The sequence below is a fragment of the Phacochoerus africanus genome, chromosome 7, assembly GCF_016906955.1.
Source record: "Phacochoerus africanus isolate WHEZ1 chromosome 7, ROS_Pafr_v1, whole genome shotgun sequence".
Lineage (NCBI taxonomy): Eukaryota > Metazoa > Chordata > Mammalia > Artiodactyla > Suidae > Phacochoerus > Phacochoerus africanus.
This window is the reverse complement of record NC_062550.1, coordinates 95569985-95595397: the sequence shown is the minus strand read 5'-3', so window position 1 is coordinate 95595397 and position 25413 is coordinate 95569985. Positions and strand designations below refer to the sequence as shown.

General features: G+C 36.9%; 1 pseudogene; it reads left to right on the top strand.

Annotated features, from left to right (window-relative positions):
- Nucleotides 1-19891: 19891 nt before the first annotated feature.
- Nucleotides 19892-21531, top strand: LOC125131853 (60S ribosomal protein L12-like; annotated as a pseudogene).
- Nucleotides 21532-25413: the final 3882 nt, after the last annotated feature.

Below are 25413 nucleotides of genomic sequence, written 5' to 3'. Positions count from 1 at the left end.
CTTTTATCCTCATGGGACATCAACAGAGAGTGATGGCAGAAGTCATCAGAGAAATGTTCGATACACATTCCACTGTAAAATCCACCTGCACCTATGTGCATCGTCTTTGTTTTCCCTTCTGTGACAGTGCAGGAAGTTAAAAGTATATTCCCCAAATGATGCCCAGGGTCTTATTCCCTTTCCACTTCTCAAAGTCTATACCTCTTTATCTTCTTCCCCTCAACATTTTCATTTTACTGTTACAATTCCTTAGTCCTTTTGTCCCTCAAAGGAAAGAATTCAAACAAGGGACACAGAGTAGATTCAGGTTGCAGAGATTTTATTAAGCAAAGCAAGCTAAAGAGTTTCCGTTGTGGCGCAGTGGAAATGAATCTGACTAGTTTCCATGAGGATGTGGGTTCAATCCCTGGCCTTGCTCAGTGGGTTAAGGATCCAACATTGCCATGAGCTGTGCTATAGGTCACAGATGCAGCTCAGATCCCGCATTGCTTTGGCTGTGACAGGCCGACAGCTGTAGCTGTGATTGGACCCCTAGCATGGGAGTTTCCATATACCATGGTGCAGCCCTAAAAAGCAAAAGCAAAAAAAAAAAAAAAAAAAAGCAAAGCAAGCTGAAATATGTTCCCTAGAAGAGAGTGGACTCTGTGGCTGGAAACCAGAAGCAGCCCTGCAGTGAGGAAAAGGCTGGTTTTACAGAGTAATGAAAACTCCCTCCCTGTGTCCTGCATCATTTGATTGACAAGGTGATTGACAGCTTTAGGTTCTAAAACTTCTTTGTGCAGATGCTTACCCCTAAGCATCCAAGTGAAACCCATGGGGTAGGGGGGGGAGGGAACCACAATGCTAATTTATTATAAATACAACATAATGAACCTGGGTCATTTTGGGCCACCTGGGTCATTTAGGTCCTGGTTCACATACACCAGTAGGTGCTGGCAGTTTGGAAAGCCCAGCTGCGTTTTGGCTTTATCCTTGGGCCTGCTAAGTCTGGGGACTTAGTGGTCTTTAACCAGAAAAGGGAGGATCTCTGGACGTGTTTTGGTCAGTGTAAAGGTGAGGGGGAGGGAAAGAGAAAGATGACTTCATCCAGGATGTGGCGGGAGCTGCTCACATCTGACTAGCTACCTAACACTACTACCACCCTATTGCTGTGTTCTGTTTTACAGAACATTGTCTCAAGCAAATGGTATGCACCTACTGTTTATTCTTGCTCTTTTCCCATTCATTCTGTATCCTACTGCAGTTTGGGTTCCGTATGGGTCATTTTCTGGCTGAGGCTTCACTGCTGTCCCAGTGACCCACCTTGGGTTTCAGTACCTCACTGGCTGTGCCTTCTCGATTCCTTTGAGAAAGCCTTCTCTTTCTCTACCCAGCCTACAAATGTTGGAGTATCTCAGGTTTTAGTCTTTCGTTGACCTCATCTGTTTCCAGTCTAAAATTCCAACAAAAACAAAAGGAATTTTAGTAATAACTACCATTTTGAATGATCACTGTGTACCTGGCATGGCTTATTATCCTCAGTCTCACTTACTGGAGAAATCACTAAGGTCCAGGGAGGCTGAGTGATGTCAGCTAGTAAGAGGCAGAGCCAGAATCAAAGCTGAAGACATCTGGCAGCGAAGCCCAGGTTCTTAACCACAGCACTGAACCACACCTTAGGTGTACATCTCTAGTCTGTGCAGTTCACACTGAGCCACTGAGGCTTCTGTGCTACTGCTTCCTGGTAACTTGACCTCTTCACTTGGGTGTCTAACTGGGAACTCGTGAAATAAGGGTTTTTGGACTCACCCTAAATTTTGTTCCTCTACTCTGCACTTTTTTTGGCTGCACCCATGGCATGCAGAAGTTCCCTGGGCCAGGGATCAAATTAAGTTACAGCAGTGATAATGCCAAATCTTTAACCGCTAGGCCACCAAAGACCCCCTTACTATGCATTTTATTAAATGATATGATGTCTCTCTGTTGACTCCAGCCCAGATGTTTCTTCCATTTCCATGCTGTGTCTCCCTTATCCAATCTATCAAAGAGATCAGTTCCACTTACAATAGCTCTCATTCCACCATCCTCTGTCCTAACTACCGCAAAAGCATACTACGGGTCTCCTGGCTTCCTCCTTTTTGCTTCTATCAGTTACTTTCCTAACACCAGCAAGTCATTTAAAATGGAAATATATACATTTCGTTCGTTGGCAACATGCAGTAGCTTTACATTTCCCTTTAAATAAAATCTAAGGTCTGAACCATTTCCTGGAAAGTTCTCTGTCGCTGGAACCTACCTCCTTGTCCAAGCCTGGATGAAGCACGTCTTCCCCAGGCAGTCTGCTATAGGCGTACGGATGACCCATCTGTTCTTGGATCACACCTAGTCATTGTTTCCTCAGAGTGTTGCACTTGATATTGGTGCTCATTTTGGAATGGCTGGCTCACTTTTAAACTGTTTGTATCTCTACATAAATACCACTACACAGAGGCTTTCGCTGGCCCCCTCTCCACTGAAGTAGATCCTCTTTCTGGGAAGGAAGGTGATGCCTCACCACAGTTGTTTTTCACTGCACTTGCTATAACCCTTTATTATATTTGTTCTGTTCTTATATATGTCTCTCCCAGAGGAATATAAACTCTATAGAGCATAAACTTTATTGGTCATAGTCACAGTTGTAGCCTTAATGTCTAAAAGAGTTCTTGGCTCACAGTTTGTGTTCAGTGTTTTTTGAATGAATCAGTCAATTAAAAACTATTGACTGTATGAATCAAATGCATAGTACTTCGAAGTAATAAATTATCACTTAAGGGGTGTTCCCCTTGTGCCTCAGCGGAAGCAAATCTGACTAGCATCCATGAGGACGCAGGTTCAATCCCTGGCCTTCCTCAGTGGCTTAAGGATCCTGTGTTGCTGTGAACTGTGGTATAGGTCGCAGATGCTGCTCAGATCCCAAGTCCCTATGGCTCTGTTGTAGGCCGGTGGCTGTGGCTCTGATTTGACTCCTAGCAAACTTCCATATGCCACAAGTGCGGCTCTCAAAAGACAAAAATAAATAAATAAATAATCGCTTAATAAATTAGAATGCTTTGATTGGACCATTCTAAGATATATAGGATTACTTCCATTTATAACTGGTTCTTAATTAACATGTTAAATTCATCCCTTTCTCTATTTTATTATTATTATTTTTTTAATTTACGTTTTTTCTGTCCTAGCTAACAGCCAAGCTGCCTAGTGATACTTTTCAAGCTGTTGCTCATGGGCTTCATGCAGCAAGGGTTAGGTTTATTTGATGTGATTTTCCTGTGTCACATACAACAATATATAGAACAGACTTTTAATAAGAATCTGAGTTTCTATACCACTTAGGACTCTTGGATATAAGTTTAGAAAACCCCAAATCAAACTGACTTAGAAGGAGTTCCCGACGTGGTGCAGTGGTTAACGAATCCAACTAGGAACCATGAGGTTGCGGGTTCGGTCCCTGCCCTTGCTCAGTGAGTTAAGGATCCAGCATTGCCATGAGCTGTGGTGTAGGTCGCAGACGTGGCTCGGATCCTGCGTTGCTGTGGCTCTGGCGTAGGCCAGGGGCTACAGCTCCAATTCGACCCCTAACCTGGGAACCTCCATATGCCCTGGGAGCGGCCCAAAGAAATAGCAAAAAAAAAAAAAGAAAGAAAAAGAAAAAGAAAAAAAGGAAAAAAAAAACTGACTTAGAAAAATGGCATTTCATTGACCCAAGTAACTGAAAATTACAAGTTTCTCTCCTTTGAGAGAACTTCCTTGTGGTTAATGCCATAATTAGGGGTCTTCCACATAGAGATGCTGGCTACATCTGCTCCATATCTTATATCTTTTTGTGTTAAAATCAGAGGAGAAAATGGGCGTTATTTGTTCCTGTAAGCCAAGAAAATATTTCCCTTTGATTCAGTGGAGGTGGGAGAATTTGGTGTCTATTTGGCCAAATCCTTACCTCATTTGAGGCTCTGCTTAAATGTTACCTCTTCACTAATCCCTTCCCTAACCACTGCATCTAAAGGAGGACCAACCTCTTTATAACACTTGGAACCATGTGACATTAATGCATAAGTTATTAGTTTATTTATTTCCTCCACCAGAATGTTATCGCCACAAAATGTGGTTTATCCATTTTGTTTAATATTGTACTTCTGGTCCATAGCCCATATTAGGCATTCAATAATTATTTGTTGAAAAATTAATGAACTGACTTAGACCTCTGGCCAAATGCTTTATTCTTGAGGCTGAAAAAGGAGTGAGGAGTGGTTCCCAGCCAAGACTAGTGAAAGCAGGGTGGCTCAATCGTAAGTCGCAAATCTTTGTACTTCTGTGTGTGGACTTTCTGAAAACTATTTTGGTTTTTTTCTTTCACTAAATTCCTGATTCATATCTGTCATGCAAATGAATTGGATCTAAGACGTCAACAAATCATTGATAAACAAGATGTTTATGTAATACCATTAAATCTCAGCTTCATGCATAGCTTATGGTATACAGTATTTTCCATGTCATTTTCACATTACTCATGCTTAATGAGTAAAAATTAAAAGAACAATTATAGATACTATTAATGATTATTTTATCGTAATTTAGACTCTCAGGTATTACATTTTACTTGTCTTTTTTATGTTACATTTATTTAAAAAGCTTATTATTTTGGTATAAATTCTACATATTCATCATTACAAAATTCAAGGACTGTAATTAAGTTTTGAGAAAAAGGCAAAATAATTATCCAAATGCTTACCACTCAAAATACTATTATCTCTTCATGTTTACAGATAAAAATGGATGAAAGAGATAGATGTAAATAATATTACAAACTATAATAACAGTATGTTTAAAACATTTAACTCTACTTATGTTTAATATAAGGAAAATTAACTGAACTTTAATTGAATAAATTGGTGAAAATTTAATAGCTATTTTATTAAAAATGATCCATTTAATGATAAAATTAAGAAAAATATTGAATTAAGTCTTTTATAAATATCTTTAATTTATATGTACTTATTTACACTTGTGCTTCTTTTAATTTTCCAGTTTTGTTATATTTTACTTATCAGAGATTGTAATTTTTCCTATTGTCAGAATATACATGTTTGCTTGGTTTCAAACATATTTCGAGGGGTTTTAATGTCTCTTGCACTTTGATACATTAAAACACATTTAATCTTCACAACAACCTCATGAAATAGTTCTGTTGTTAACTTGCCAAAGATTATACACCTAAAATATGTCAGAGTTGAAATTATAAGAATCTGGCTCCTGACCATTGGCTTTGTCCCAGTATACAGTAATGTGTCTCTGATATTTGATCTTTGATATATGGACAATAATAGCATTTAATACTAATGATCTGTTCTTTTTGCACGTCTGCCTCAGTTTTGGAAGAATAGTTTTGATACGATACTTTTTTAGCTGTATTCATTTCCATCTCACATGTGCTGTGGCCCCTGTATGCTTGCCTGTTCGAAGTGTCTGTGAACTTTTGACCTAGTACTCTAAGGACAAATTGTTTGGTAGCACATTCTTAGGTCACATTTTTCTCAGAACCTTGAGACATTGCTTCATTGTCTTCTGGCACTAAAGGTTGAAATGGAAAAGTCTGAAGCCAGCCTAATGATTTTCCATTGTCGAGGTCACTTACTTTTCCTCCCTGCAGGCTCATAATACGTTTTCTAGACTTTGAATCTCAGTAACATCACAAATGATGACTTGACCTTTACATTTGTATCAGTCTTTCCAGGAGAAGAAAACACATTTTTTAAAATTGTAGATTAATTAATCATCTTAATTTCAGGGCAAATCCCCTCTAGCATATGAATTTTTATTTCTGTTGAATTCATTGTAATCATTTTTTTTCTGGAATAATAATAAAGTTGTATTGAAACTCATTTTGGTTTGTTCCATCATCATCGTTTTTCTCCCTAGTCTGTTGTTCACTATTTTACCCCTTTCTGTATATTTTCTTAACTTTCTTACCCTTCCCAATACCTTACCGCCACATCAATAGGGTTTCGATATAAAAACAGCAAATAACAAGTAAGAGCCATAGACCCTACTTAGGGAAACCCAAAGGTAACAGGAATTAAAAAAAAAAAACTGACAAAGAAACTAGAGAAAATTGAAGCTTCTGCACCTACAGTTATGGTAAACATTAAACACAACCCAACTTGTAGCCAGATTAACATAAAACTTCACACTAAAAGCTTAATTAATTCAGTGCCTAATAACCAATACATATGTCTAGATTTCAACAAAAAATTACAAGGCATTCTAAAAAAAAACCCCAAAAAATCTGACAAAGACAAAGCAAAACAAGTAGCAATATGACTGCGATATGACATAAAATTTGAAATTATCACATATTTAAAACAATTATGTTTACTATGTTAAAGACTGTATTGGAAAAAAGTAGACAAACTTGCAAGAAAAAAATGGGTAATGTAAACAGAGGATAGAAACTCTGAGAATGAGTCAAAAGGAAATTCTGGAAATCACAGACACTGTAATAGATAGGAAGAATACTTTTGATGCGCTTATTAGCAGCCTAAACACGGCAAAGAAAAGAAGCATTGAGCCTGAAGATATTCCAGTAGAAACTTCCAAAAGTGAAATGCAAAGAGTAAAAAAAATATATTAAAGAGACAGAATGTGCAAGAAATGTGGTAGAATCACAAAAGGTATAACATATGTATAATGGAAACATTAGAAGGAAAGGAAGGACAGAAAGGGGCAGAAAAGGTATTTGAAGTACTAATAATAGAATTGTCCACAATTATTTATAGATGTCAAACTACAGACTCAAGAAAATTGGAGAACAACAAGCAGGATAGATACCCAATAAAATCTACATATAGGCAAACAGCAGAAAACCAAATACAAAGAGAAAATCTTGAAAAAATTCTTACACTGTAGAGGAAACATCTTTTGAGGAGTAAGAATTATATTCGACTTCTCGTCAGAAACCATGCTGCCAAGAAGATACTGGAATGAAATATTTAAAGTTTTGAGGGGAAGATACCCCAAATCCTAGAATTTTGTATTTGTTTAATATATATTTCAAAAGTGAAGGAGAAATAAACACATTTTTAGCCAAATGTAAACTGAGGAAATCTATTTTCTGTGGATCTGCCTTGCAAGAAATTTTGAAAGAAGTTTAGAGAGAAGGTGATATAGGTCAGAAACTTGGATTACTTAAAGATAGGAAGAGCATAAGAAAAGGAAAATAAACAATATATTTTATTTATCTTACTCTTTATTTAATAGATAATGGTTTGTTTAAATAATCATAGCAAATAAATCCACAAATAACAAGTGCTGGAGGGGCTGTGGAGAAAAGGGAACCCTCCTGCACTGTTGGTGGGAATGGAAACTGGTACAGCCACTATGGAGAACAGTTTGGAGATACCTTAGAAATCTATACATAGAACTTCCATATGACCCCACAATCCCACTCTTGGGCATCTATCCGGACAAAACTCTACTTAAAAGAGACACATGCACCTGCATGTTCATTGCAGCACTATTCACAATAGCCAGGACATGGAAACAACCCAAATGTCCATCGACAGATGATTGGATTCGGAAGAGGTGGTATATATACACAATGGACTACTACTCAGCCATAAAAAAGAATGACATAATGACATTTGCAGCAACATGGATGGAACTAGAGAATCTCATACTGAGTGAAATGAGCCAGAAAGACAAAGACAAATACCATATGATATCACTCATAACTGGAATCTAATATCCAGCACAAATGAACATCTCCTCAGAAAGAAAATCATGGACTTGGAGAAGAGACTTGTGGCTGCCTGATGGGAGGGGGAGGGAGTGGGAGGGATCAGGAGCGTGGGCTTCTCAGACACAACTTAGAATAGATTTACAAGGAGATCCTGCTGAATAGCATTGAGAACTTTGTCTAGATACTCATGTTGCAACAGAAGAAAGGGTGGGGGAAAAAATGTAATTGTAATGTATACATGTAAGGATAACCTGACCCCCTTGCTGTACAGTAGGAAAATAAAAAAAAATTATAAAAAAATAATCATAGCAATAATGTTTTAGGTGATTATAGTATATGTACAAGTAAAATAAATGACAGCAATTTATAAAGGATAGAAGGAAGGAGTTGGGAATACTCTGCATACAGCAGTTTTATTTATAATCACCCAAAACTGGAAGCAGCCCTCTAAAGGTGAATGTATAAACAGTGGTATAGCCATACAATGGACATTATCTAATAATTTTTTTTAAATTGGCCATAAAGAATCTTGGAAGAAAGGTGAATACATATTGCTAAATGAAAGAACCCAATCTTAAAAGTCTGTGTATTGTCTGATTCCAACCAAATGACGTCCTGGAAAAGGGGTATCTATGGAGACAGTGAAGAGATCAGTGGTTTCCAAGAGTTTAGAGAGAGTGGGTTGGGATTAAGAAGTGAAGCAAACAGGATTTCTAAGGCAGAGAAAATAATCTGTGTGTTGTTGTGATGGTAGATACATGACATTATGAATTTGCTAAAACCTATGGCGTTGTACAGCGTAAATGGTGAACCATAATGTAAACTATGGACTTTGGTAAATAACATTGTATTAATATTGGTCCATCTATTGCCAATGTTCACACTAACGCAAGGTATTAAGAATAGAGAAAATGTATGCCAGGGATAGGATAGGGTAACGTGAAAATCTTTGTACCACTTGCTCAATTTTTCTATAAATCCAAAACTACTCAAAAAATTAAATATTCAGTCCTTTCATTTCCAATAAAAGATTAATAGCTTAAAGGTCCCATAAAAAAGATTAATATATTAATTTACTCACTAATTGGCCCTATTTTTATGTGTCTGTTCTACCTCAGACACTGTACTTGGAGTATATAGCTTGACAGAATTCTGATGTAGAAAGAACCTAGACTATATACACAGTATTTTACCAGATTAAAGATCAACCATGTTTTAAAATGAGGTAAATGTTATGATGGGTCCTACCTCTCCCACTGTTCCTACTTTCGTCATGGATGGGTTCCTACATTAACCTTCAGGAATAACCCACACAGTGTGTACATTATATACCAAGTCGAGAAATTTCATCTCCTTCACAAATATTTGCTGAGGGAAAACATTTGAAATCAAAAGAGGCTTTTATCAGAGCAGGAAGCTGGGTCACACAGTACATTCATGATGTTCTTGGTAGAGAATATTTTCTGACTTTTAAGGTCTATACATGCATATAAATGCCAGAAGTCTTAACACTTCCCTCCCAAGTTTTGGAACTCTGATGTTTGTTGGCTCTGCTACAATTAAGATCTAGTCTTCTCTTGGCTGAAGTTACTTTATGTTGTCTAACTTGGTTAAATCACTTGTTCTGGACTGAATAAGTTAATTCATGTACTTGTTTATAAGGTGATATATTTTTCATCTTGGCCTCCACAGCGGTATAGGTGAATTGGCTGTTTGCTCCAAACTTGATTCTGATCCCAGAATGTCACCCAGCTTTCACTCTTTCTGTGTTTCTAACGTTAATTTTACTTTGGTGTTTGCAGATTCAGACAGCATTCAGTATAGCTTTTATAAGTTGCTATTAAAATTGTTCTTTCTTGTCTCATAGGTTCCACAGTTATATTCATTTTTAAAACTTTGTTTATTTAGTTGCCAAAATGATTGACAAAAAAATAGGTAATAAAAAAACAACTATACCTAGGAAAAAAGTAAAAATGATGTTTTAGAAACTTTACTAATAATTGATGAAAATTTTTAAAAGCAACCATGTAATATATTAGGTAGTATGGACACCAAACCAAAAGATTTAATTCTATTTAGTCTTTTTTTTAAATTATGATTTCAAATACCAAGTAAATACCTCAAAGAATCAGAAATGCTTCTCTTTACAGAGAAAATATAGAAAAATCTGTTTATGACAGCTAGAGATGTCTCCCATTTAAAGGACTATAAAATTTATATTTCTACTTAATGTGTTGCTCTAAGTTTCTTTAAATTGTATACTGTGCATCCTTTTATACTGTAGTTATTTAAAAAATCTTCTGATAGCATTGTTGATATCTATAATGAAGAAATGACTCTGTGCTTAGAATTAAATAGAAAAATATTAACATATCTAAAATAGTGGGGAGGTTTTTGTTTTGGTTTGGGGGGGTTGTTTTTTTTAATTTTTTTTATTTTTGCTTTTTAGGACCACTGGTATGGCATATGGAAGTCCCCAGGTTAGGGGTCCAATCGGAGCTGCAGCTGTAGGCCTATACCACAGCCACAAAAATGCCAGATCCAAGGCATGGTCTGTGATCTACATCACAGCTCACGGCAACACTGGATCCTTAACCCACCAAGTGAAGCCAGGGATCGAACCCACATCCTCATGGTTGCTAGTTAGGTTCGTTTACACTGAGCCATGACAGGAGCTCCTGAAATATGTTTTCTGATATGGCCTAGTGCCTCTCCAACTTGACCTTATCCTACCATGTTCCCTGTTCACCAAAGGTACAGCCATATCAGTCGTTCGCTGCCCCCAAAACCTTGTGTTCTTTCCCAATTCACATGCTTCCCCATAGTTCCCTTTGTCTTATTTGCACTTTCCTATCACCACCAATCATTTATGTCTAGGGAGGCCTTCCTAACTCCTCTAAACTCAAAAGCTTCTTCTTCTTCTTCTTATTCTCTATAACATCTTGGCTTATTTTTCCACATTTCTTTTTTTTTTTTGTCTTTTTATTGTTGTTGTTGTTGCTATTTCTTGGGTCGCTCCCGCGGCATATGGAGATTCCCAGGCTAGGGGTTGAATTGGAGCTGGAGCCACCGGCCTACGCCAGAGCCACAGCAACGCGGGATCCGAGCCGCGTCTGTGACCTACACCACAGCTCACGGCAACGCCGGATCGTTAACCCACTGAGCAAGGGCAGGGACCGAACCCGCAACCTCATGGTTCCTAGTCGGATTCGTTAACCACTGCGCCACGACGGGAACTCCTATTTTTCCACATTTCTTATTGAATATTTTGTATTTATTTATCATTAAATTTAACTTCCAGAAAACTGGATTTCCATGGAAGCATAAATTAAGTTTTATTTCCCTGCCATCGGATACGCATTGCATAGCTCTGTGTCTGGAACAAAGGAAGACTCCAATTAATGTTTGCAAATAGAGAAATTATAATTTCAAAATTGATATTGTGTGTCCCATCAGGACATTCAGTTTTACTGAGTTGACTTAGTATGGAAATATAATACTAATACAAATTAGTATAGAAATATCTGGGATCTAACTAAAGAGCACCTGGGTTACTGTCTCCTGATATGATCAAAATGTCTATTTTGGAAAGAGTACTAGGTCCTGGTGATTCTTCAGTACACCTTGTGCCAGTCCTTGAGTTGTTACCACTTACTGACCATTTGGTTGACTGACACACAATTCTAGCCACTCGATGGGTAATTATTGTTGGGTTTTTCAGCATTTCATAAGAAGCTTTCTTTCATTCAAGAAGTCTTTAGTCCTGATATGCCAGGATCCTGTAGGTCTTAGGGAACAAAAATTAATAAACGGGAGTTCCCGTTGTGACTCCGCAGGATAAGAGCACAACAGGGTGTCCCTGAGGATGTGGGTTCCATCCCTGGCCTTGCTCAGTGGATTAAGGATCTGGCACTGTCACAGCTGAGATGTAGGTTGTGGATGTGGCTCAGATCTGGTGTTGCTATGGCTGTGACATAGGCCGGTACCTGCAGCTCCAATTTGACCCCTAGCTTGGGAACTTCCATAGGCCGAAGGTGTGGTCACAAAAAGAAAAAAAATTAATAAACATGATAAACTTTAGTGCTGGAGAGGTCAGCAGAACACAGTAGAGAGATTACCGTAACAATTCTTTACTCTGCCTGTGCACATCTAGATCAGATTCTACACACACACACACACACACACACACACACTCATATACACCTGGAGGGAAACACAACCAAGTTATAGATGTTGGTCTGTATGTGTTAAAATTACAGCCAAGACCATTTTTTAAATTTCTTATCTAATTTCTTATCACTTTCCAAATTGTTTTTTTTTTAAGTGTTATGTGTCATTAACTTCCACCACCTCTGGGTAAACTGTCAATGAACTATGCAACCTGGAAAAGTCAAAGCTCTTTAACCAGTGTTTTTTTTTTTATTATAATTTGTTGTAGTATCCTTATAAAAATTAAAGTTAAAAACTCTGGCAATTAACAATTATTTTGTCAATATTACTATTATATCAGTAACAAAAGTTATGTTTTACTCTGCTGCTTGGTTTACTCTGTAATTATATCTCTCAACTACTAGTAAGTGTTGCTGGAGCTAGGAAATAAAAATAGAGCAAACACAGTGACATTTTTAAAGGTATTAGTATGTCTTATGTGATATTTGAGATATATTTATACTAAAAATAGTTATTTATTTACCTAAAATTTAAATCGAGTGTCCTGTATTTTACAGTCAACCCTAATTAGTTCAGAACTTGAGCAGGAAAAAGTAAGATCTCCTCAAAAAAAGTAGGATCTCCTCAAACCTAAGAAGTCATTACAAAGATCTCTCAGAGAACCTCAGAATTTATAAAATGACAGAGAATTTAAAAGTCTTCTAGGAAAGTAAAATGTTGCAATACGTAAATACCTCTCATGGGGTGTTCAAATGAAGTTTCACTGATGGCAACTGAATCTACCTAAATCAAGAAGAATTTGGAAGCAAGTCCATGGAGCCTGGGGGTAGTGAGCATGGGCCAGAGGAGGTTTTGTTATCCTTTGAAATCAAAGGTGATATCCTTGAAGTTGCCTGAAATCTTAAAGGCATGTGTAGTTTCAAAGCAGCATGTAGGCTTTCTGAAAGTTGCACGAAAACATTCCTTTGATTCCTAATGGGCAGCATGAGTCAGCAGGTAACATAAGAAGATGCCATTTATGGGTTCTATTACAGCAGACTAGCTTGAGCAGGTTTTTAACCCACACCTTTCCCTGAGTGTCAGTGATACAGGTGATGTAGCTTAGAGTAGGTGTGAATTCTGTCTCAGTCTGGATTCTCCAGAGGAATAGAACCAGAGAAATAGAACCAATAGAATATATGTATATATTCTATAGAGGTTCATTTTAAGGGATTAGCAGAAACAATTGTGGGGGCTAGTAAGCCCGAAATTCCTAGGGCAGGCCAGCAAGCTGGAAATTCCGGCAGTAGTCAATGTAACCTGGAGTCTGAAATTTGCAGGGTAGCATGCAAGTTAAAAACTGAGGCGGGTTTTTATAGAGGCTAAATTTCTTCTCTTCAAAAACTTTGTTTTTCCTCTATTGGCCATTAAACTGATTAGGTGCGCCCCATCCGCCTCGTCAAGGGTAATCGCTTTGATTTAAAATCACCTGACTTTGGATCTTAATCGAAGAAGATCTAAAGCCGAGAATAATCAATATCCCCCTCTTTTCTTAATAATCATCCAGAGGCAACAAGGAAGGTAAAAATAAAAATTTAAAGTCTATTAGAAACCAAATAAAAAATAAATGATAAACCTCAGAGGTATCAACAGGCAGCCCTGAATTACTAAATAGGAGAGAAGATTGTCCAAATAGTGAAGACCAATAGCATTAGAGAGAAAGGATCCTTGTGGTTGCAGAACTCAATTAAAAAGCCATAAATCCTGCTTCTTCTTCTTTTTTTTTTTTGTTTGTTTGTTTTTTTAGGGCTGTACCTGCGGCATACTGAGGTTCTCAGGCCAGGGGTCAAATCGCCACAGCCACAGCCACACCAGGTCCAAGCTGCGTCTGCAACCTACAGCACAGCTCATGGCAATGTTGGATCCTTAACCCACTGAGCAAGGCCAGGGATTGAACCCGCGTCCTCATGGATACTAGTCAGGTTCATTTCCGCTGGGCCACAATGAGAACTCCAGTCCTGCTTATTCTTAAGTAGATGGGATTTTGAGATTTGAGAATGACAGTTACTTCTTTGCAAAAATGGCAATAGGGTGCCTGGAGCATGTGGGGAGCTTCCTTGGAGCTGGCTGTATTTTGAGGAAGAAAAGATGGAAAAGGATGAATGTGAAATCACACAGACAACCAACACCGCAGGTCAGTCCAAGGAGGGAAGAGGGACTTCCCATCATTGTGAGCTGCTTGCCAGTCACTAACCTCAGTATTTTGGGATCAGTAAAAGTGAATAAACTTCTCACACACACACTGAGCAAGAGCACAAAAATGTTTCTCACCAACCTGGAATATAATACTGGCCTACCCTTCAGGAAAACCTCCTTCAAATAATTAGGCTAGAAAAAAATCATTTTGTTCACACATGAGTTATCAGAATGGAAACGACAACAATATGAAATCTAAACAGATGAAGAAAATCCCAAGATGCATATTCTAATCCTAAAGTAATTCCTAAAAATATAGTGGAAACACTCCCTTTGCCACCTTGTTCAAGGAACAGGCTGAGGTGGAGAGGGAACATGCGAAGCAGTTCAGCTAAGAAAATATGAAGGTAGTGTCTGTTTGCTGGGAGTTACTGAGAGGCCCTACAGAACTGAGCCATGGCGTTCAAGCCCTAATGCCTGCTCTGCACTTGCATAAGCAAGATCCTGTAGGACCTGAAGACCTCGGCTGCTGAGAAGAGTGAAACTGATCTCTTAGAGTTCCTGCACAAACAATTGAAGGCCACTAGAAAAATACCAAGTTGCCAATCTGAAGGCAACAGAAGAGCGGGTCCAAGCAGGAAGACCTATTGAAAAGCTTGCTGGGGCCTTAGGGGAAGAGCCTTAACTTTTGAAGACCACATCCTGAGGCTTCCTGGTGCAGCAGGTTCCAAAGTCAGCTACTTAGAAGTCGTCATCGTCTCCATTTGCCTGAAGACGGCTTTCCTTTGTGATTAGGGTTTCCATCCTAACCCTCACTGTTGTGCAAGCAAATACATCTGCTTTGCATCATAAAAATAAATACGTAAATAGATACATGCATAAATAATTGTTTTAAAATAGATGAATTACTGCCAGTAGATATAGCTCCTCAGACGCTTCTGGCCTTTGCAGTTACCTGTTGTGGTATATTGCAGGGGAGTTTAAAGATACAGATGTCACTTCAGAATTAAAAAATAAGGTGTTGGATGCATTAAGGGAGCACCCATCATTTTTTGTGTTTAATCATCAGAGTTAGTACTCTTCTGGCCTTTGGTTTCAACAAATTCTTAAAACCAAGACTCATTGCTTTTAACACATCACTGAAATTAAAAAAAAAAAAATCCTCAAATTACTGCATGGTTAAGATTTTTACAAATTATATCGACAAGACAGGACAAAGAGATGGTGTATTGGAGTTCAGGGTATAAAACATACCCCCCCCCCATCAGTATTTATACTGCTCTTTCAGTCCTAATTAAAATAAAATCTATGGTCCTTGTTTGCACACTGTTAATCAAATCATTAATGTAGTGCAAGTTAACTGGAAAATGAGCATTTGATCTTTCATGGAGGGAATGTATTTTTCATTTAGAACAAATTTACTCCTTTAGTAAAAACCACTGTTTATAATATATTTCTTTGAAAAGTTTTGATGGCTTTCGATTAAAAACTGAAAAAACCAAATCATTCAAGAATTTAAAGCTTAAAATATCAGTTTATGCTCATGGATCTGAGGTTGCCTGAGGCAACTCTCCTTCAGTTGGCTGTAACCAGGAACCATTAGGTTAACTGGGGTCTGTTTAACTAAAGAATGGATATTGGGTTGGTAACTAACGCTTCCACAAGGGGTTAAGTTAATGATTGAATTTAGCAACAAGGATGACCTTGGTGACACCCGTACAAACCTGCTTCAGTGATATTAGTTGGATCAGGAGAAAGAGTAACTGGAGGTAAAGAGAAATGAAAAAGTAGAAAAAGCGTGTGAGAACAAAATTTTCATGAAATTATACTCTAAAAAAGGAATAGCTAAAGAAAGTCAATATAGAGTCAACTTTTTAAACACTACACAATTATATAGATGTGCAATGTTTTATTTGTATTTTCTTTAGGTTTACAAAATTTTGACTTAAAATGTCTTTCAAATTCTTATATATATATGTGTGTGTGTATATATATTTTACATACATATTCCCAAGTATGAACATGAATATGAATAGAAATAATTCACATGTAGAGACATTCATGACTCAAGTTGTGAGGTTTCATATTTCTGAAATTATGCAATTAGAGAAAGAGTCTGATAAAATGACATGAAGTGGAAGATCATGGTTTAACTGAAAACCATTTTACCACAAATATTACCTTGGACAACTCCAGTTCCACAGTGGTCAGTGGCCTACCTGTACCCTTGGAGGAATGTGGTCTATCCTGGAATCACTTTTTATTTCTCACTTGCGAAAGCCTAGTTGAGTACTTTGCAAATATTATACCTTAGAGACCAACTGATGGATTTGGCTCTACTGTTGTTGTTTTTAAAGATTTATATTAAACACAACAAAGTTAAAACCACTGTAGGGGAAACTTTGTAGTGACAGATTCTTCCTCTGCTATTTCTCAAAGAAGGCAAGGGTGGTAGAATATTTCAGACATGTGGAGTAGGATTGGGAAGTAGGGTGAACTTTTTTTCAACTTTATGGAAAAATTGTGTTTATACAAGTGCTTATGATAAGTGAGTAGATAAGTGCAATCATATCTCTTATTGTGAGGAATGCATGAGGAATTTTCAGTTGAGGAAACAGAATTTCCTTTTAATTTCATTGAGAAAGCTTTAGAATTATTGAATACTAAATTTAGAATTTGCATTTCAAAGTTAAGTCTTTTCCTAGGTTGAGAGATAAAAAGGAACATTGATTCTCTTCAGTGTTTTGTTTTCTGAATGAAATATTACTTTTTATTCAGGCTGGTATTCAAATCATGTATGCCTCAATTGTTTTATTGAAAATACTTAAAGATATGAAACATACTTGAGCAGAGTCAGTATCTTGCTTTATATTAAAACCAGATAATTTTATATGGTGCATTTTCTCCTTATTTAACTTTTCTGTGCATTTTTTTCCCAGACACAGTTTGCTTTAAACACTAAAATATTAAGTCATGAGAACATTCAGAATTAAGCACACACTAGAATTTAGTACAAAAAATAATATAGGCGTCGTTCTGGATGAAGTTTGTTCTGTCCCTTTCCATGTCTAAGTGTTCACTTTTGTATAAACATTATCTTTGGCTTCAGTAAAGATTTATAACCTCTGGAATTGTTTAACTTTGTGAAATGAATCACAGTCAATCTAGAGCTTCAAATAATTTCTTTATAAGAGATAATTTGCTGTTTACAACTCTCTTCTTGCCTCCCTACTCTACAAAAATATTAAACTTAATCAAATGTGACATATTCCAGTATATTTACAAAAATGTCAATATTTTATAGTATTTGTCTTTGTAATAAGAGTTAAGGCATAGATTTATAGACATATTAGATGGAAATTAAAAGAGAGTAATAATGAAATTTGGAGTTTTAAAAAATAATGTAACCAATTGACTCTCTTCATCTGAAATAATAATTCAGTGGGCATTACTGAATCCAGTAATCCTCATCGAATTATTATTTGTGGGCTAAGCTCATAAACACTTCTAAGGGAAAAACAATTCCACTCCGAGGTTTTATCGTAAGACTGCCCTGTACACCAGTTTTGTCCACTGTGATACTGCTCAAAAGCACCTGTGACTAGACTGTGACAAAATATTGCGTCCAAGAACTGTATTCATGCCCGACTATGAGAGTGGCCCGTGGAAAATGCCCTGAATGGCAACATAATCATTGTCAGAAATCTGAGCTAAGAGTATGGAGTATGCTAGGCTTCTTTGTGTTTCTGTCCAACACTTCTTTCCACACTTCTTCTAAGAATCTAATAATCTTCCCTTTTAGAAATTTATTGGATAGAGTTTGGGGGCAGGGGGAGCTGACATTCTCCCTGCTTCTACTACGATGGGTATGAAACAAAGCTTGATTCAGAGATCTGCACATACATAATGTTATGTTAATGCGAGACAGAGTACTCCTTGTGGATATTATGTTAAAGCTGTTAGAATATACACTCTCTCATCCAGGTCACTAAGATGAAATGATATAACTCTAGGACTGGTAGTGTCAATACGGCCATCACATGGAGCAATCTGGTCTAATATATATCTACATATCATTATCTCTGTCTATCTGTCTATCTCTCTACAAAGAGAGAGAGAGAAAGAGAGAAGTATTGTTTCAGGCCCTGAATCAACCCTTCCTGAATGCAATGGTGAGCCTATACATGTACCTCAGTAATTTTTTTTACATTAATGGTAATTTGCTTTCCATTTTTATTAATTGCAATTAAAAGTATCCCAATTAATACAGACAAAATGTTTGCACAGGCAAAGAAATCTGAAGCTTAAAGGAAACAGAGATGGAGATTATTCGCCCATAAGGCAGAGAGAGGAATCATAAGGAATTTAGAGTTATGAGGAAGCAAAAGCCATAAGGAAATAGATTGGTTTGGGGAAAAGAATGAAGAACAGATGTGTGTAAAAATGCATTAAAGGCTAGTCACTACTGAATCACTTAGAGCTGCTTAGAATCTGGTTCTGGCCTTGGTAATACGGGGCACTGCTGTGGTTTCCATTCTACCTCAGATCTGGTTCCATACCTGAGTGTCATTCTTCCCTATATCCATTTGCATCCTTACAGGAAGCCCCTGTTATTTAAGTTGAGTAATTCTGTTTTACTTGTGTCTACAAGGGACTAATTAAAGTAAATTATTTTAAACTTTTTAATGAAATAGTGAAATTTCCACACTTCTCTTTTGCTACCATAGATTGATGCCAGTTATGAAAAATACTTGAGATTGAAATGGCAGAGCTCCCTGGTGGCCTAGCTGCTAAGGATTCAGTATTGTCACTGCTGTGGCTCAGGTTTAGTCCCCTGGCCCTGGCCTTGGATTTCTGCATGCCATGGACACAGTCCCTCTCCCCCTCCGCCAAAAAAAAAAAAAAAGAGAGGAAAATTGTCATTTTCATCTGGGAGATTTTATGTGATGACAATGTATAAATTTTTAATATAAAAATTCTGGATCTTGACAATTTAATTCATATCAATATTTACTAAATACTCTTTATGCAAGATGCTTTCAGACTTTAGAAATATGAATCAAATTTTTAACATTTTAAAGAAATATTATATAATCAATAACTCAAAGTCCAGAGACTAGGCAGGCACCAGACTCTATGGTATATAGTGCAATAATATAACTAAAAACAAAAAACAGGATCTCTGCCAATAAAGTTCACAAAACTACATGAAATAAGCAAGTACTTACGAAGGACAAATTATTAACGATGACCAAAAGAGACAGAGAGCAAAGAAACAAGAAAGTCAGATGTGTCCAATAGCCATTTTAAAAAATGTAAACTGTTATTAAAAACCTCCCTACAAATTTATATCCCCATAATGGTAGAGTAGGTGGTATATGACTCACCCTTATTCAGATAAAAATTACAAACATTTGAAGAAATAGTGAACAAATAGTTAGAAACTGGAAGGAGCTGACCCATGAAAGAAGGAAACTATAGTAGCTCTACTCCTGAAGGTACTCTCAAAGTAGTATACAGGCTAGATTTTCACTGAGTTGAGAAGAGGAAGGAGGAAGATCCCATGGAGAAGGAGAGAGCCCCAGATCTGTATATAAACTCTACGCAAGATCTTTGCTAACCCCTGAATTGCACATGGGCTGGGGGGAGTTCAGAGTTCTCAGTGAAAAGCATAGCCAGAAAGCTGATATAAATGAGTAGTTTCAGCTGATGCCCACCTGAGGGGAGCCAAAACTTCGAGTTTGGGTCAAATCAATGTAATTTTCTATTAGAATAACAATGAATAATCTTTAGACCAAGAGAACAGAATGCAGTTTCTGCAATGTGTCATCTACATTATCTATTATACCATAAAAAATTAGTAGGCAATGAGAAGGGACAAGAAATTATGACCCATATTCAAGAGGAAAAGCAGTCAACAGAAACAAATTATAAAATACCCTGAATTTGGAAGTTAGACTATAAGGACTTTAAATACATGATTATAAATATTTGGGGGCCTGAAGGAAAATATGACAGTGATGAATAGGCAGAGAGAGGATCTCAGAAAATAAATGGAAACTATAGAAAATAACCCACTGAAAATTCTACAACTCAGCAAAACAACGTGTAATCTTAAGAATGTGCTCGTATTTGGTAAAATCAGTGGTTACTAAGCTTGAGGATAGATCAAAGGAAAATATCCAATTTTAATAGAAAACAGAGAGAAGGTGGAAAATAAGTCAGTGGATTCTCAATTGGAGTCCATGAAAGAGAAAAGAGAAGAACTGAAAAAAAAAAAAAATTGGAAGTTGTGTTAGTCTCCTAGGGCTGACCTAACAGAATACCATAGGCTGGGTGGCTTACACCACAGAAATGTATTTTCTCACAAGTTCTGGAGGCAAGTCCAAGGTCAAGGTGCCATCAGTCCCCACATGGCCCTCCCCTGCAGGCATGCAGAGAGATATGTAGTGTCTCTTTCTTTTCTACAAGGACACCAGCCCTATCGAATTAAGGCCTCCTTCATGTGACCTCTTTTAACCTCTATTACATTCTAATAGGCCCTATTTCCAAATGTTGTCAGGTAGGGAGTTAGGGCGTCAACATACAAATTTTGGGGAGACCCAATTTAGTCCATAACAGAGGAATAATGGTTAATTTTTTTCCAAATGTGGTAGCAAACACCTACTAACAGACCAAAGCAAGGTAAATATAAAGAAAAAAATACCTAGCTTTTGGCTTACGGCTCAGAGAAAGCCAAGGTGCAACTTTCTTTGTCTGGAATCCAGGTTCATCTGACACCAGCTGCTACCACCATGCCACCTAAGTTCAACCCCAACAAGATCAAAGTCGTATACCTGATGTGCACCAGTGGGGAAGTTGGTGCCACATCTGCCCTGTTCCCCAAGATCGGCCCCCTAGGTCTGTCTCCCAGAAAGTTGGGTGATGACATCGCCAAGGCAACTGGTGATTGGAAAGGTCTGAAAATTACAGTGAAACTGACCATTCAGTACAGAAAGGCTCAGACTGAGGTGGTACCCCCTGTCTCTGCCCTGATCATCAAAGCTCTCAAGGAACCACCAAGAGACAGAAGCAGAAAAACATTAAGCATAGTGGAAACATCACTTGTGATGATCTTGTCAACATTGCCCAACTGATGTGGCGCCAATCTTTAGCTAGAGAACTCTCTGGAACCATTAAAGAAATCCTGGAGACTGCTCAGTATGTGGGCTGCACTGTTGATGGCTGCCACCCTCACGGCATCATAGGCAACATCAACAGCGGTGTGGTGGAATGCCCAGCTAGTTAAGAATGGCAAAGAAAAATTAAATAAAGGATTATTTGACAACTAAAAAAAAAATACACACCTAGTTTTATCATGATAAAACTTGAAAACCAAAAATTAAAAACCAAAAGACCATGTTAAAAGTCAGAAGACAGAAACAATGTATTAACTACAGAGGATTAACAATACAAGTAATAGCTGACATCGAAAACAGCGGAGGGCAGATGACAGTGGAGTGACATCTTGAAAATGCTGAAAGGATGTCTACCATGAAGTTTATATTCAGAAAAAAGAGTGTTCAAACATAAAAAGTTTTAAAAAGTAAGATAAAGGACATTGTCAATAAATGAAAGCTAAGAGTATTTGTATCCAGTAGAACTGGACAAACTCTTTTATAGGAACTACGACATAGGTGGTTTTATATATATATATATATATATATATATATATATATATATACAGAGAGAGAGAAAGTATATATACAATGTTGTATGTATATAGTGTGTCTATATACATATATATACACAATAATAGCAGTACGAAGAATGAGGGATAAATGGAATTATACTCTGAGATATAAATCTAAGTTTTAGACATGATACCTTTTTTTTTTTTTTTCATTTCCCTCTTCTTTTTGACTTGGACTGTGCTGTACCACTGCCTTTCTTTGTACCCTGGAAAGTTCTACTCAATATTCAAGATCCAAGTCAAGTAATTCTCTCTGAGCCAACTTCTTGACAAGTTCAGACTATAGAAGTGCTTGGGGCTTCATTAATAGCAAGCATGACATCACTCCATGTTATTATAACTACCCTGGATGATAGTGCCCTGCTAGACTCCTTAAGAGCAGGCAATGCAGTTTATTGTTCTTTGTATGTGCCTTAGCTCCTACGAATATCCATCTCTTGTTCCTTGAATGGAGAGATAACAGATACATGAAGTAATGCTTAGATAAAAGAACACATTGTTGAACAAAAGGGAAATCAGCATGAGAAAAGAACTTTTAGGGAAAAGAATTTTGGACATAATAAGTTTGTGGCGGTAAAGTAGTGTCCAAAGCACATTTGGATTTGGATTATAAAAGGCAGGTTTTGAAGCCATAGCTAGTGACCATAAATGAGACTCTAAACTCTCTCTAAACTCTTTTTATTTTAGAAAAATAAAATGCAAAAAGAGGAAAAGGTCCCCCAAATCTCTCAAGATATAATTTTTTGTGCATTTATCGTATAGCCACAACCTCTACGAGTCTAAGACTTTTACTCAAAAAATGTATTATTTTGTCCTCTAAAAAGATTTTGACAATACAAACTATGGTTCATGGAAAAATATTTTAATATGTTACAGAGGTTTGTTGGCTAATCAGACTTACCCTGACTCTTTACTTTCATAAGTTAATGTCCTACTGTTGAAAATGGAACTTTCTCTTTGCATAAGTTCTTTATCTTCTGTTGTCATGATTAACATCTGGCATCAATAATATGGTAGTTTAGGAAACAGTTTTAATCATAAGGGTTTTTTGGAGGATTTGGTTTGTTTGGGATTCTAGCTTTATTACTTACACATGGTATCATTTTCTTTAAAATTCAAAATTAAACATTGACTAATTTCTTTTCAAGTCTTGAAGTAACATTGCTCATATGACATGGACTGTTATGAAAATTTGTGTGAGCTATGTCCCGGCACTTTAACAGATAATTTGGGTTCTCCTGCAAAGATATTTTGCTCTAGCCATGTTAATTTATTCACGTTGCAGAGGGCTTTCTGACATTGAAGAGACATTCTATATTCTATTTAGTGAAAAATAAGTGTGGCAATGAAAAATTTTAGGGCCTGGCAGAGAAACTAGTAAAGTTAGGGTAAGTGTAATAAAAATGCATTTAATCAAAGGCTCTTGGGACTTAAAACTGAAAAAACATTTAGTTTCATGAACACTCCAAGCTTATCATTTCTCAAATAACAAAACTCTAAGACCGAGACGGAGAGGCTCCTCCATTTTGTTATCAGCTAGTGGCAAAGCCAGAACAAGATAAAACCCAGGTCTTTTGATCATATTCTGTTCGCTTTCTGCTACCAAGACGAATTTTGCAATATCGCACAAGCACATATTTTTATATGACTTTTTAAAACTATGCCTACATTTCCAGTTACTCATGATGCAGTCATGTTCAGCTGTCTGTTTCACAGAGGTGGGAAGTTGAATTGCTAGGAATGTGAATAGTTACACAAGAATCCCAGCTGCCTTGGCCCTTACTAGGTAATTCTGGGAGGCCTCCAGTTTCTTTTGGGTGGGGGGTGGGGGGGTCCCAGTAATGTTTGATTCCTAATTGCATCCATGATGCTTATTCATTAACACCCCCTTTGTTGGTTTTCCTATCTCACTCCCCTCTAAATTCTTTTCTTTCACACCCAAACCCTTGTCCCAGAATCAGCTTTAGGGATAACTGACATTAGGACAAAGGGAGAATTGGAAAGGAAGTGTTTAACCTTTCCTGTCTCTATGGAGAAGTGGAAACTAGGAAATGGGAATGGGCAGTGGCTGTTGATGTAATGGACCAACCATTTTGCTGCAGCACCTATTATTAATCTCACTAACAAATAAGAAAATTAAAATCTAGCTATGTTACAGTTGCCTAAAATCCTACAAGAAGTCACTGGTGTGACAGACAAGTATAATGTGTCATTTACTTGCCACCAATTACAGGATGTGAAAGGATGTTCCCTGTGGTTGGAGTAAACCAGAAATAGAAGTGGACGGAACTTCTTTTGCTTTAGCTGATTCTGCAGTCTCTTTTCTCTGCTTTCCAGATGGAGACATAACATCTTTGATTTCTGATTTACTATAAATTTTGTGGATTTGCTTGTGCTGTTGCAAGTTCTACTATTTACTGCTCAGTGTGTATTAGATACTGTGTACTCATAACATTATTGATACATATTTAGCAGTCTACTTTTGGTGGTTAAAAGCAGCAGCTATTTGTTTCTTTATGTGATTTTTTTCTTCTTAATCTCCTCCATAACCCTAGGGACTAGATTATCGTCTCTTGGATGATGACTAATTGATTATAAGAAACTGATTCTATCAGGAGCTAGTACTCTGGTAGGATTTCTAATTCTACTTTCTAAATAAAATAAACTCTCATTTAGGTATAACTTCATATTTTTGACACATTAGCTTCCATTCAAAGTAGACCGATTAGTTTCTTTGCTATGTAAATTGTAGTAGTCTTTTTTTTTAAACTTTAGCTACTCTATTGAGCCCTTCAGACTTCCCTAGACAAAGTACAGAGCTCAAGAAATGCTTGTGAAAAGAATGATGAGTAACGGTTAACTTTTCATTTGGAAAAGAATAATCAGTGGTGTCTGAACCTTTATTGCTTTTCAAAGATACTGTTAGGTGTTGTACTCCCAGAAATTAATACTGCTCTTTCTGGGAAAAAAAGAGTGAGGGGAGGACAAAAAAAACAACATAAAAAGAAAGGAATTGCAGAGGAGTTACTATTTTACAAAAGAGTTTTATGTGCTTGGAATCACACAATTCTTGATGAATGATATTGTGTAATATGTACCATCTGGAATTAAAATACTTACTATTTAGTCAAGTAGATAAAGAAAGAACATTTGGACATTTTTACAATATGTTCATAGAATAAGCAATCTTTTGATTGCAACGAAAGATATATAAAAACCCTTTTTTTGCTATCACATTTTTTTCTTGTGTGCATGAAATATGAGAAATTAAACATAAAACTAGTTTTATCGTGAACTTTTCCTTTAGGTTTGCCAATAAAAAGATATAATTATTTCCAGATTTGCATTGGTTTAATTCTGTTGTGCATGTGTGCCTGTGTGTGTGTGTGTGTGTGTGTGTGTGTGTGTGTGAGAAAATGTTAAGCGAGATATCATTTTGGAATATTTATTCTCATTTACCACTGTGCACAATTTAAATTTAGTAAATTACAACATGCTTTTGGCATGAAGTCCCCGAACTAATTATGTGGTATTTAATTGCAAAGTGGATTGGTATATATTCACATGGCATCTGTAAAGATCA